At 42.8% G+C, this 12,902-nt stretch overlaps 1 long non-coding RNA gene across 2 annotated transcripts; it reads left to right on the forward strand.

The window, feature by feature from the left end:
* Nucleotides 1-972: 972 nt before the first annotated feature.
* On the forward strand, nucleotides 973-12,684 carry LOC112653886 (uncharacterized). 2 transcript variants are annotated; one of them, XR_007409932.1, is made up of 4 exons: nucleotides 973-1,296; nucleotides 3,227-3,282; nucleotides 3,689-3,948; nucleotides 12,276-12,684. It is a non-coding gene; the product is annotated as an uncharacterized LOC112653886 (long non-coding RNA). The 2 variants fall into 2 exon arrangements; XR_004814465.2 differs by lacking the exon at nucleotides 12,276-12,684 and adding an exon at nucleotides 9,922-10,970.
* Nucleotides 12,685-12,902: the final 218 nt, after the last annotated feature.

A 12,902-nucleotide genomic window follows, 5' to 3' on the forward strand; every position in this document is an offset into this window, starting at 1 on the left:
GGGGTGACTGGGTGATGGGCACTGAGGGGGGCACTTGGTGGGATGAGCACTGGGTGTTATGCTCTATTTTGGCAAATTGAACTCCAATAATTTTTTTTAAAAGATTCTCTTCTTCTCCCTTTGCTCCTCCCCAACCTCACTTAAAAAAAAAAAAAAAATGAGGAGCACAGATGTACTGATTGGTGAGTGGAAGAAATAGTGAAATAGGGAAGGGCTGACAAAGGCCTCAGTCATAGGCAAAGTCTCTGTGCTGTGAGCACTGCCCATATCCTCCATGCAAAATTGATAGATGCTGGGATTTCTAAACAGTTAGGGTTTAGATACCTGAAGAGGTAAGTCATTTCAGGATTTATGAAAGAAAGAGGAGAGGAAGGAAAACAAAAATGGGAAGGGGGGAGGAGGGGGAGGGGGAAGGAGGTGGAGGAGGGGGAGAGGGAAGGGAGAGATCAGGAGGGAAGGAGGAAGAAAAAAGACAGTAACCAAGTGGGGCACTTAATTGACTTTTTGTTCACATCAGTATTTCATCCTTGGCCAGCAATTATGCACTTGGAGTTGTTTACCATCCTGGAGGGATTTCTCAATAGTTCCCTGTGAAGGATTCCTCCGTGCTCCTCAGCGGAGAGCCAAGACTCCTCCCAGCTGGGAGGCTCCCTCTCTTTGCCTGCGGTCCCCCTGAACCCTTTCCAGAACCTGCTTCTCTGGCGGGCAGCCAGGGGCTCCAACAAACACTGTTTTCTCAGCACAGAGACCAGGTACCTTTGTACAGACGGGCGGCTGAATCTCTGGAGCAAATCCAGGAGAGATACTCATCCGAGCTGGTGTTTCTCTAGACAACACAGGGCTGTGTCCAGTTGGCTGAGAATCTGCTGGATTTCAGAGTGCGGCACCAAGTTTTAGTTCATCTATTCATTGGCTCTGTGATTTGAGACAAATACCTCCACCTCTCTGAGGCTCAGATTTCCTTCTCTGAAAAAGGTCATACAGCTAGAGTTCTTTAAGATCTTGGCATGTTCTAGAACACTGTGACCTCTCTCGAGTGAGAACAAGAGGGGAGTTTGGTCTGTTCCCTCCCCTGTCTATTCTTTCGCTCCCTTCCTCCCTTCCTGTTCCTTTCTCCCTCTTTTTTCTTTCTTTCTTTTTTTTTTTCTTTCTGTCATGTGCCAAGATTCTAAGTTAACAGGCTGCTTTAGCTGAAATTAGTACCTTAGATTTTTTTTTTTTTTTAATCATCCTGGGTAGGAGCCAGAGAAATGATCTCTGAGAAGCTGTGACCATGTTGTGATGCTCTTCGACGAGGTAACTGGAGGATGCCTTCGCAGCCGCTCCCTCTGTCCTGAGAGCCATCTATACACAAATCTTGTTCTCAAAAAGTCACTCCTGCCATCCAGGAGGTTTAAGTGGGGGCATTCAGCAGTGATTTGAGAGTGCAAGCCATTTTTCACTTCACACGAGACCTTGATCAGTCATTCTCTAGTGGGGGAGGCTAAGTCTTCTCTGTCTTGGTCTCCAGGGAAGCCTGGCCAGGACCAGCAAGAGGGTATGGATGTAAGCTGTGTGCAAACTACACTGTATCACTGGGGAAAGGGAGATGGTGCTTGAAAGTCTGTTTTCAGAGATTTTCATGCAGGAAAGGAGACATGGAGAAGAGCAGCCCAAGGAACTGGTTTCATGAGAGATTCTGTGGCATTGGGGGAAGATAAGGGCTTCTTTGGGGCCTAGCAAAATATAGCTCCCGGTGCATCTTCCAGTCCCTATTTTCCCTTGCCATATCGACAGCAGGGACAAGTGGCATGGAGACTGCAGGGCTGAAGTCCCTGGGTGCTCTGAGGATTTTGTGTGAGCTAGAAACAATTTTTTGCTTCCAAAGTAATCTTTGAGATTCAGGGGCGCTGCTATTGTAGAAACCTTAAGTTGTATGATACAACCTGAGTTTAAGCAGACAGACAACCCACAAGGCAGTGACGGTGGGCTGTTCACTGTGAGCAGGTGAGAGGCTCCTGTTGGGGGTGAAAGAGAGAATTGGAAGATGTTGGTGAGAGGAGCTGAGTCGTGCAATCAAGCTATAGGGTTTGATGAACAAAACGTAAATATCATCTTGCTTGGACACAGAGTACATGTCTGTGGTGAACCTTTACATTGTGAACCTTTACATTGACTCCTTGGAGGTGAGGAAATTGAAGCTGGGGTTTGAGCCCAGGGCCACCTCCCACGACAGCAAATTCTCCCTATCACACAACACTGAACCTGTCCTCCATTTTTCTCTGCTCCGCTCCCTGCGCCTGCATGTGCATCATTTTAATATATGCATTTAATATATGCATAATCATAGCACATTATGTATCTCACTATCACTACATTAGAGGCAAGGGACCTTTCCTGCCAAAGACCCTAACATATTCATGGCATACGAAGCAAAAGTTAATATTTGGAATACCTCAAGCTTAGGTCCTCTTCCTATGAGAAATACTTGGAGTTGAAAACCCTTGAGCTCTTGTTTCAAAGCCACGGAGCTAGTAGAATTGAGAGGGTTTCAAATGTGGAGGAATTTGTTTTTCCTTGGCAATCTCATCACTCAAACAACCTCTAGTTTTTAAATGCTACACTTCTGTGATGTACTCTAGACTGTCATTAATAAACATGAACTTTTTAAAAAGATTTATTTATTTATTAGAGAGAGAGAGAGAGAGAGAGAGAGAGCGCTAGTATGAGTGAGGGGAGGAGACAGAGGGAAAAAATCTTCAAGCAGACTCTGTGCTGAGTGCAGAGCCAGACCTGATGTGGGGCTGGATCCCAGGACCCTGAGATCATGATCTGAGCTGAAACCAAGAGCAGGACACTGAACTGACTGAGCCACCCAGGAGCCCCCATGAGTAGGTTTTTGAGGTTTACATAAATGTCAGTAAAGAGGGGATGGGAACGGATAGCAGAAAGCAGAAAGCAGAAAACAGTTGAATGTGTCAGGAGCTCCAATTCCATGGCTGGCTGCCATCTGCATGGTGTTCACCTTACCTGTGCTGGCTGTGATCTTCATAGGAGATCCACTCCCTGCTTGCATACCTTGCTGGCTGACCATTGATGGAAAGGAAGTTTGCTTTTTGTTTTTTTTTTTTGTTGTTGTTGTTGTTTGTTTGTTTGTTTGTTTCTGAATGCAGCATTCAAGGTCTTTTGCAAGTTTGGCCTGACTTTACTCTCCTGTCTTCTTTCTCTACACCTCCATGTAACTTAGCCACATTTCAAGCCACGAGAGTGCCAGACACACTATCTGGGAATCCCCAACAGACCGTAAGTTTTCACATCTCTATTTCATTTTTACTAGAAATATTTTCCTCTTCTTGCTGCAGTGATCTATGTGACTTTCAGAGTCCAGCTGAGATACACCTTGTGGATTTAACTTCATAGATAGAAAGATAGCATCTTCACATCTCCCAAGTAGATTTTAAGTGTGAGCCTGAGTCTTACCATTCCATTCCATGTCCTGGTCACTTTTGGCCAGAGTCCCCAACCAGGCAAAACCCAGCACTCTACCTGTGTCACCTTGTTTTTCTTTTACCTCACATGGCACTGACCTCATAGCAGGTGATCAACACATGTTTCTTGAAAGAATATCTGAATAGCTAATAGAGAGTGGCTAAATAATGTTGTTCCTCTACCTGCCAACATTTAATATTTCTTTCTCCACATCTGGTAGAGGATTTGCTTTGGAATCCAGTGGTGCCAAGGACAGGACAGAGGGAGCCATTTGCCCTGGGTGCCGTCACTGATGGGCACATTGTCTGTACAGAGTTTAAAAACAATAGTGAAAGAGCCCAGATGTCCATCGACAGATGAATGGATAAAGAAGATGTGGTTTATATATATATGATGGAATACTACTCAGACATCAGAAAGGATGAAATCTTGCCATTTGCAACGACGTGGATGGCACTAGAGGGTATTATGCTGAGTGAGGTAAGAATCAAAGAAAAGCAATTATCCTATGATCTCACTAATGTGGAATTTAAGAAACAAAAGAGTGGAGCATAGAGGAAGGGAGAGGAAAATAAAACAAGACATAATCAGGGAGGGAGACAAACCCTAAGAGACTCTTAACTCTAGGGAACAAACTGAGGGTTGCTGGAGGGGTGAGGGGTGGGGGATGGGGTGACTGGGGGATGGGCATGAAGGAGGGCATGTGATGTAATGAGCACTGGGTGTTGTATACAACTGATGAAGCACTGAGCTCTACCTCTGAAATTAATAATGCAGTAAATGTAAATTAATTGAATTTAAATTAAAAAAATAGTGAAAGCAAGTAAAAATAGGTCTGGTTTTTATCACTAGCCTATATTGGCAAAGCTAACCCCCATCAGTGATAACATATTCCCCCATAGAGACCCCTCTCAGCCCCTCCCCCACTTGATAGGCCACCGCCCAGATCGCTCCTAATTTACTCCCTGGCAGAGTGCTGTACTCCTGTCCCCTGTTTTGGCAGGGCTTTCTCCTTTTTCTCCCTGAAGGCTCAGGGTGTGATCCTGGTGTGATCCTCAGTTCATCCATCAGTTCATTCTTTTTCTCATTTGACATGTATTTATCCAGTTACTAGGACATGAGAGGTATTGGGGTATTGGTGCACAAAGATGAACAGGAAGGAGGCAGTCCAGGTCTTTTGGAGCTTGAGTTCTAGTTGGGAGCACAGAAGATAAAATGTCCGTAGCGTGCATGCACACACCATTTTAGGGCTGACTGCTGTGCTGAGGATAGAATTCCAGGATGATGTGATCACAGTGGAGGAGAGGTGCCTTTAGATAGGGTTATCCATGCCAGTGACCGCGTCTGGGGCCAAGTAAGATGTGGGTTGAGGTCTGAGTGCTGAGAAGAAGCCAGAGACTTCTGAAAAGTTCCGAGGATGGAAAAGGTGCTGTAGGACAACCCATACGAAGCACCTGAAAGAGGTCGGGGACTTCATTTGTCTGCTGGCTTCTAAACCCCAATCTCAGGTCCATCTCTTAGCTCAGCTTTATTCTGCACACACTCCCGAACTTTTGTCTGGGTGCAGAGCAAAGACTGGCAAAGAAACAGAATGTGCTCTGTCCCAGTGCCATTTCTCTGCGGCTGGTACTTGGTGGTAGAACTGAGCATAGGAGCACAGACAGAGGGTTTAGTGTCTCCCCCCTCAAGCATCGTCTCCAGTTCTCCATCATAAGGCCCAGATGAACAAAGGATGGAGGTTCAAAAGCTCCCCATCACATCTGGAATTGTGGCTCATAGATTTTGAATCCATTCAATCACAGAACCCTCTGACATTATCTCATGTAACATCTTGATTCAGCAGATAAAACAAGTAAAGCCCAGAGAGGTTGAGTTACTTCCTTGAGTTAACAAATACATTATACTTCCTAAAGCAGCAATCAAATGCTGAATGGTGTGAATGGTACTTCATGCCGACTGCCTCTTCTCAAGAGTTCTAGGTGTTAGAGAAAAGAAAATGAGGTGAGGGGACTTAATTAGGTGGCTTTTAAAGAGAGTTTAAGAGGAAAATCTCTCTCTTTTCTGTATTTCATGTTCTCAAGATGTTTATGCCTTTTAAAAATACACAAGCCAACTTTTCGTAGGCACTTTGAGGGGCCATTAGTCATGTAGGTTAGATTTTGCTTGAATATTTTGGAAGCATCAGACCCATCTACATCATATCTGGCACAGTGGCCTACACTTCAAAACGTGATAATTTGAGCCTTTGGGTCAGTAACCCTGTGTGTAACTGGTTCAGCATCAGCCCAAACCACAAACCACACCAGAGAGAGTGAAGTCAGAACATCAGGCGTACGTGTACCAATAACCACCAACCTGCTGCAAGCTAAATGTTCTCCTTCTGTGGCTCCATGCTGTCACTTCAATTTGAGAAGTGGGAAACTGAGACGCCTGGGTGGCTCAGCGGTTGGGCGTCTGCCTTTGGCTCAGGGTGTGATCCTGGGGTCCTGGGATGGGGCTTCACATCGGGCTCCTTGAGGAGCCTGCTTCTCTCTCTGCCTCTGTCCCCGTCTCTCTCTCTCTCTCTCTCTCTCTCTCTCTCTCATGAATAAATAAATAAAATCTTTTTTTTAACCTACGAGGTTAAAAACCTTGAGGCCAAACCTACGAGGAGAGTAGGGACACTTGTCATCAAGGCCTGTAGTTCTAGGAACAGGAGGTAAAAAATGTATGCTCCCAAAAGGTAAAATAATTACTATGCAAAAATACATATAATTGCTCAGATACTCTGGGAATATTTTTAAGTTAATTATAATAAAAGCAAATGGGGATCCCTGGGTGGCTCAGCGGTTTAGCGCCTGCCTTTGGCCCAGAGTGTGATCCTGGAGTCCGGGGATCGAGTCCCACGTTGGGCTCCCTGCATGGAGTCTGCTTCTCCCTCTGTCTGTATCTCTGCCTCTCTCTTTCTTTGTGTGTCTCTCATGAATAAATAAATAAAACCTTAAAAAAAAAAACAAATGACTATTCCACCTATATAATTATTAGATACTTAAATATATGTGTATATGTATATATGATTTATATGTATGTAATGTTTAACACTGTTATGGAACTCTTATAAATTAAGACATGCTCAGGCAGCTGGGGTGGCTCAGTGGTTTAGCGCCGCCTTCAGCCCAGGGTGTGATCCTGGAGACACCGGATCGAGTCCCACGTCGGGCTCCCTGGAGTCTGCTTCTCCCTCTGCCTGGGTCTCTGCCTCTCTCTCTCTCTCTCTCTCTGTGTCTCTCATGAATAAATAAACAAAATCTTTTTTAAAAAATTAAGACATGCTCATATAATCAAGTTCAAATGGTATAAACATTCTGGAAAGCAATTGAACAATAGGTATTAAGGTCCTTAACAATGAGTAGTCTTTTGCTGCCTAATTCTGCTGTAATGAATCTCTCTCCTGTTTTAAAAAGATTTATTTTATTGAGAGAGAGAGAGCCCACACAGGGGTGGGGGAGGGGCAGAGGGACAGGGAGAGAAACTCCAGGCAGACTCCTTCCTGATGGCAGAGCCTGTCGTCGGGCTTGATCCCATGACCCCGAGATCATGACCCGAGCCGAAACCAAGACGCAGATGCTCAACTGACTGCACAACTCAGGTCCCCCTCAATGAATCCCTTTTAAGGAAATAATACTCAAAACCAAGACTTATGAGCAAAGACAGCATTAAAGCAATATTATAATAGTGATACTGAAAGCAACCAGACTATCTATTAAGACATATATATGCTATATATTTATATATATAATAAAAATGTTATTGATCATAAAATATACAAAATGAGAGATCTTGCTTGAATAGTTTATGAACAGCAGCCCATCTGGCATGCAGTCTGGCACAAATCCTGCCCTGGAGAAGACAGTCTCTAACTGTTAATATTCCAAGCCTTGGGGTCAGTAATAGTTTGTATAACTGATTCAGCATTAGCCAAGACCACAAACAAGGCCAGAAAGGCTAGAATTAGAGCACTAGCAGGGTTTTCATTGATGACTGCATCTTCCTGGCTGAGATATGGTTGTGCAGAAATTCTTACACAGTCCACAGTGCTAGAGGTGGATGATTGAATTTTTTGGTAGCCAGGATTAATTCTGAAAAAGAAAAAAAAATAATAATTCTGAAAAACAATAGAAAAACAAAGAAAGAATAACGAAGGACAACAATGGAACATCTTCCAAAGACATTCACTGTAACTTTGTTTCTAATAGTTACAGCTTATGAACATATCAAATAAGAGCAATCTACATATCAAATCACAGGATCTGCTTACATGTGGCAGAGATATCACATGGTGTATCATGTCATGGAGGATTTTTCAGAAAGCTACATAAAAACACGGGGAAATGCTTATAATGTTAACTGGAAGATGCAGATGCAAGTGAATATATAACTGCAATAAGTAAAAAAAAAAAACTTTTCTGTACCCTAAGAAGATTATAAGTCACTTAGAAAACTGGTAACTAGCTGATATGCATGTGGGAGGTGGTTTGCAGATTTCTACCTTTCTTTCCTTTTCTTTTTTTTTTTTTTTTTACTTCTTCTTTCCTTTTCTCTACTTTCTCCTCCCCCCCCACCCCATGGCTTTCTTACTGGTCATTTAATGAAAAATTTAATAACATTAAAGATGTATTATTCATCTTCAGAGGAAGCCTGAGCACAGTCAACTGAGGACAAAATAAGGCTATCATGCTTCCTACGACCCACTCAGGGAGGGTGTGTAGCCTCACAAAGGTACACACATGGGGAATGTATTTTCTCAAGAAGTGGTGAGGACAGAAAACATAAGTACGTTGTTAAAAGATCTGGATGATTTTTTTGAATGGAAGGCATACAAAGGATGTTGAGCCCAGCAGCATATTTAGGGGAAACACTTTAGTGTGAATTTGATTTTTTGCGAAATGTCTCTCAAAATATTAGTCAGAAAAGCTTCAGTGTGAAAGTGGCAGTGTCCAGATTTTTAGGTCTCCATTAAGATCTAGTACATCTGTAGACTTGAAGAGCTACTGTTCGGAAAGGTAGCTGAGACCCTTTTGTCTGATGGCAAGGGATGGAACAAAGGGTCCATCACCTGGATAAAGAAGAACTTTCTATTAGTTAGGAAGTGTGTGGCAGTCAGGGTACCAGTAAGAGACAGATAGAAGACTTAAGTTGGGATAACTTGAGCTGGGCTTATCTATGAAACTAACTACAAAGGTATGAATGGCCTGTGGGGAAAACCTAAAGAGCAATGTGATAACTTGGACCAATAAGAAGGATAGGATAAGACAATTATAAGTATCCACATCTTGAGAGGAGCAGTGACTTCCATCAGGTACCCGTCTGTCCTATAGGCACTTAGGGCAGCACTCAATGAAGCAAGCAACCTGACTTCTCTCCTCCCGCCTACCAATATTCTGCTGGATGTTGCCTAAATATATTGGCTAAATCCAACAAGAAGCAGGAATAAATTCCATAGAGATCAGCCTCATGGAGAGAAACATTGGGTAGAGAAGGAGGAGTCAATCTAGAGCCAGACAGAGGGTAGACTAAACACAGTCCAAGAAAGGAAAGGCTAACCTCGTGAAACACTTTGTTTTTCATCATTGCTGCTTGTGAAGAGAGGCCGAAGGACCATTTCTTTGGGAAATCTAAGCAAAGTGTGGTGTTTGGACCAGATGGCTTAGAATTTTCCATTTAATTCTGATACTTTGTAATTCTAAGGCATCTCAACTGAACTAGAAGCACATAAATAACCAATACAAGTGCAATTGCTTATTATGGTCACTAGCCTCAAGTCAGGAAAATTGAGTTATTTTTCCCTTTTATAGAGCAATAACCTTTTCTAGCATCCATGATGACTTTCCTTAGAAGATTTTTGCAAAGCAATAAAACCAATGGTATATTTAATTGAAGTGTAAAGTGATGTTGATGATCAACAGGCCCAACCTGGGATGAATATGTAATTAGAGTTCTTTAAGTGTCACCCAAAGTCCACAGTGTATGATAAGTACATATTAATAAGAACTAACATATATTAGGTGCTCACCATGTTCCAGGCACTGAGCCATTCACTTTATATTAACTCATTTGATCCTGCCAGTAGTCTTTTGAGCTATGTACTATTGTTGGTTTCTCCTTCTCTATGCACAAAGCAGCCAGGGAAAGGTACTGCTCAGTTACCTCATTCTAGGATGTGCAATTTGCTCATAGTCCCAGCTGCTGACCCCCCTGAATCCACTACCATGTCTGATAAAACCACACTTCCCTTGGGCTACTTCCAACCCAAAGACCAAGAATGAAGGGTATTCCACTTCCATTCCAATGAGATGCAAAACTCCTCCAAAGGGTCACTGGCCCAAGAGTACCTTTTAGCTGAGCCAAACCTTCCCTGAAACTGTTACAAAGATCCTTCCTCTCTTCTTCCTTCTCTTTTCTCATCTTTCACAGATATCAGACCCCATAGAAATCTGCAGGTTCTCCTTACTTTCTCCTACTCCCTCCCTGTTATAGATTGAACTGGGACTCCCTCCACAATTCATATGTTGAATTGTAATGTGACTACATCTGGAAATAGGATCTTTAGGAGGCAATTATGATTTAATGCAGCCGTAAGGGTGGACTCCTTAATCCAATAGGACTGTCCTTTTATGAAGAGGGAGGAAGAAGGAGAAGGAGAAGGAGAAGGAGAAGGAGAAGGAGAAGAAGAAGAAGAAGAAGAAGAAGAAGAAGAAGAAGAAGACGAGGAGGAGGAGGAGGAAGAAGAAGAAGAAGAAGAAGAAGAAGAAGAAGAAGAAGAAGAAGAAGAAGAAGAAGAAGAAAAAGAATAAGAAGAAGAAGAAGAAGAAATTAAAATGATATAATTAAAAAATAATATGGAAGAGGAGGAGGCAGGGAAGAGAGAGATCACATTTCTCTCTCTGCCATGTAACTACGTGGCAAGAAGGAGATCATCTGAGAGCCAAAAAGGGTGTTTCCACCAGAAACCTGAATGCACAGCACATTGATCTTGGATGTAGAAGTCTCCAGAAATTGTAAGAAAATAGATTTCTATTGCCTAAGTCATCCAGTGTGTGGTAGTTTATTATGGCAACCCCAGGCTGACACTAATACACTCCCTCAATAAATGTCTTCACACGTCTAACACCACATTGGCACCAGGTTCTCAGTGGATCCAAACAAGCACAGGCACCACCAGGAGTTTCAGGGGCTTGCCTAAGTTCATAGACCCTGGGTTTGGCAAAGCTGGGCCTCAACCCCAGGCAGTTGGACTCAAGGCTCTACCTGCTTGCTCACTGGGCTACCCCACCTTGAATCAGTGATTGGCTTGACTTGCCTCGGGGCACTTTCCGGGGAACAAGTTCTATCCTCTTTTAGCCAAAGCATTTCTGCCCTTACCTATTTTGTCTGACTTGAAGGCAGACACTCATCTCATCTTATCCGAGACTTCTTCACTCCAGCAAACATCTCTAGTACTTTCTATCATTCTTTGTGAGGACACAGGCCTTAGATGCCTCCTCAGTCCCCCTCCTGCTCTCCAGTGGCAAGTTAGACAGAATTGAGTGTAAATGGGCTCCAAAGTTCCCAGCTGTGAAATCTCAGACACACTGACCATCGTGAAGCTTTGTTTAATTATATGGAAAAAAAAATGAGACTATCCATTCCTAACTCCTGGATCACTTGGAGGATTGAGTTAACATTTAAGGACCTAGGACATCAGCTAATACATAAAGCCATCTATAAACAATAGATCTGGGCAGCCCTGGTGGCCCAGTGGTTTAGAGCTGCCTTCAGCCCAGGGTGTGATCCTGGAGACCCAGGATCGAGTCCCACATCAGGCTCCCTACATGAAGCCTGCTTCTCCCTCTGCCTGTGTCTCTGCCTCTCTCTCTCTCTCTCCTTCTCTGTGTGTGTGTCTCTCATGAATAAATAAAATTAAAAAAAAATATATATATATATAAACAATAGATCCCACCCCAATTTGGACCCATCTTTTGATTTATTTGAACTGGTGGCTGGTAAATCTGTTACCCAAAAGTGCATAAAATATTTTCAGTTGAGATGATGGCCTTTTCTACTCCTCTCTCATGCTGAGATTTCCAATAGACAAACTCAGGACATTCTATTCAGCAGCTCTGCCTAGTGTTGACATTTCCCCTTATGTTCCTGTGAACCGAAAAGAAACATGGTTATTTCCTAGCTTGGTCATCTCATTCCCAGAATTTCCCATGAACTTGGTAATCAAGCCCTGACGAGTGCCTGAGTTAATGCACAGCCTATGTGAGAAGTGGCTTGTTCTGGGGATGTGGGGGTGGAGGGAGAATGACTTCCTTAACTATTTCTCACTACTATCTAATCTTCCATGAAGCACATACAGCTTTCCACCATTTCTAATCATTCTTTATCTGAACCCATGTTGAAAAGTTTAAAACCAGTTGTTTAGGAACACCCAGGTGGCTCAGTGGTTGAGCATCTGCCTTTGGCTCTGGTCATGATCCTGGGGTGCTGGGATCAAGTCCCACATGAGGTTACCCACAGGAACCCTGCTTCTGTCTCTACCTATGTCTCTGTCTCTCTCTGTGTGTCTTTCATGAATAAATAAATAAATAAATAAAATCTAAAACAAACAAATAAACAAACCCAAACAGTTATTTAAGCTATTTTTAAAATCAAAAATAAGAAGTAATGTGCTGTCCTGAGAATCAAGTGACCTTCAGAGTAACATAGGTGAGAATTTCGTCTGCTGCTAAGGAGCTGATTTAGATGATTTCCTTAACTTTTCTGTGTTTGTTTTCTGCAACTAGAGAAGAAGAATGATCTTCCTTTTCCTGAGACCTCGTGTGCGGCTGAAATGGGGTTAGGAACCTAAACTACCTCGGTGCCAGCCTGCAGAGGCACTCGTGTGAATGGTCATTGGTGCTGTGCATGTGTGAGCCCAATATTTTCGTGACTCTGGCACCCACACCACCTCTTCGCCTTTCAAGATGTTAGTTATTCAAAGCTCTTCAGGGTTTTTGAGAGCTTCCAATAGACAATCTCCACTCTTTTATTTCTAAGAAATTCTAGGTTGTCTTGTTAGAAGTTGGAAGTTCCACTTATGATTACTATCATCAGTAGACACTGTTAGAGGTGTTTGTTCATTTGTTTGCTTATTTCAAGTAAAAAGAATTGTTAATTCTCTCCAATAAATGTGGGCTTTGTTGAGAAATCAAATTTTAGTTCTCACATAATATTCTTTGGGCTGTGTTTTATTTCCTTGCTTCACTGATCTTTAAACTGATCTTTTGGAATTTACGAGAACACCTGGAAAGCCCCATTGGATTGTCCCTTGGTTATTACCTGTATTGCCAAATACCTGTGGCAGTTACTGTTTCCTGTCACTCACTATATGTTCTGAATGAATGACACTATTTTCTGAAGTACAATGCACT

Source organism: Canis lupus, chromosome 3 (genome assembly GCF_003254725.2).
Source record: "Canis lupus dingo isolate Sandy chromosome 3, ASM325472v2, whole genome shotgun sequence".
In the NCBI taxonomy this organism is placed as follows: Eukaryota; Metazoa; Chordata; class Mammalia; order Carnivora; family Canidae; genus Canis; species Canis lupus.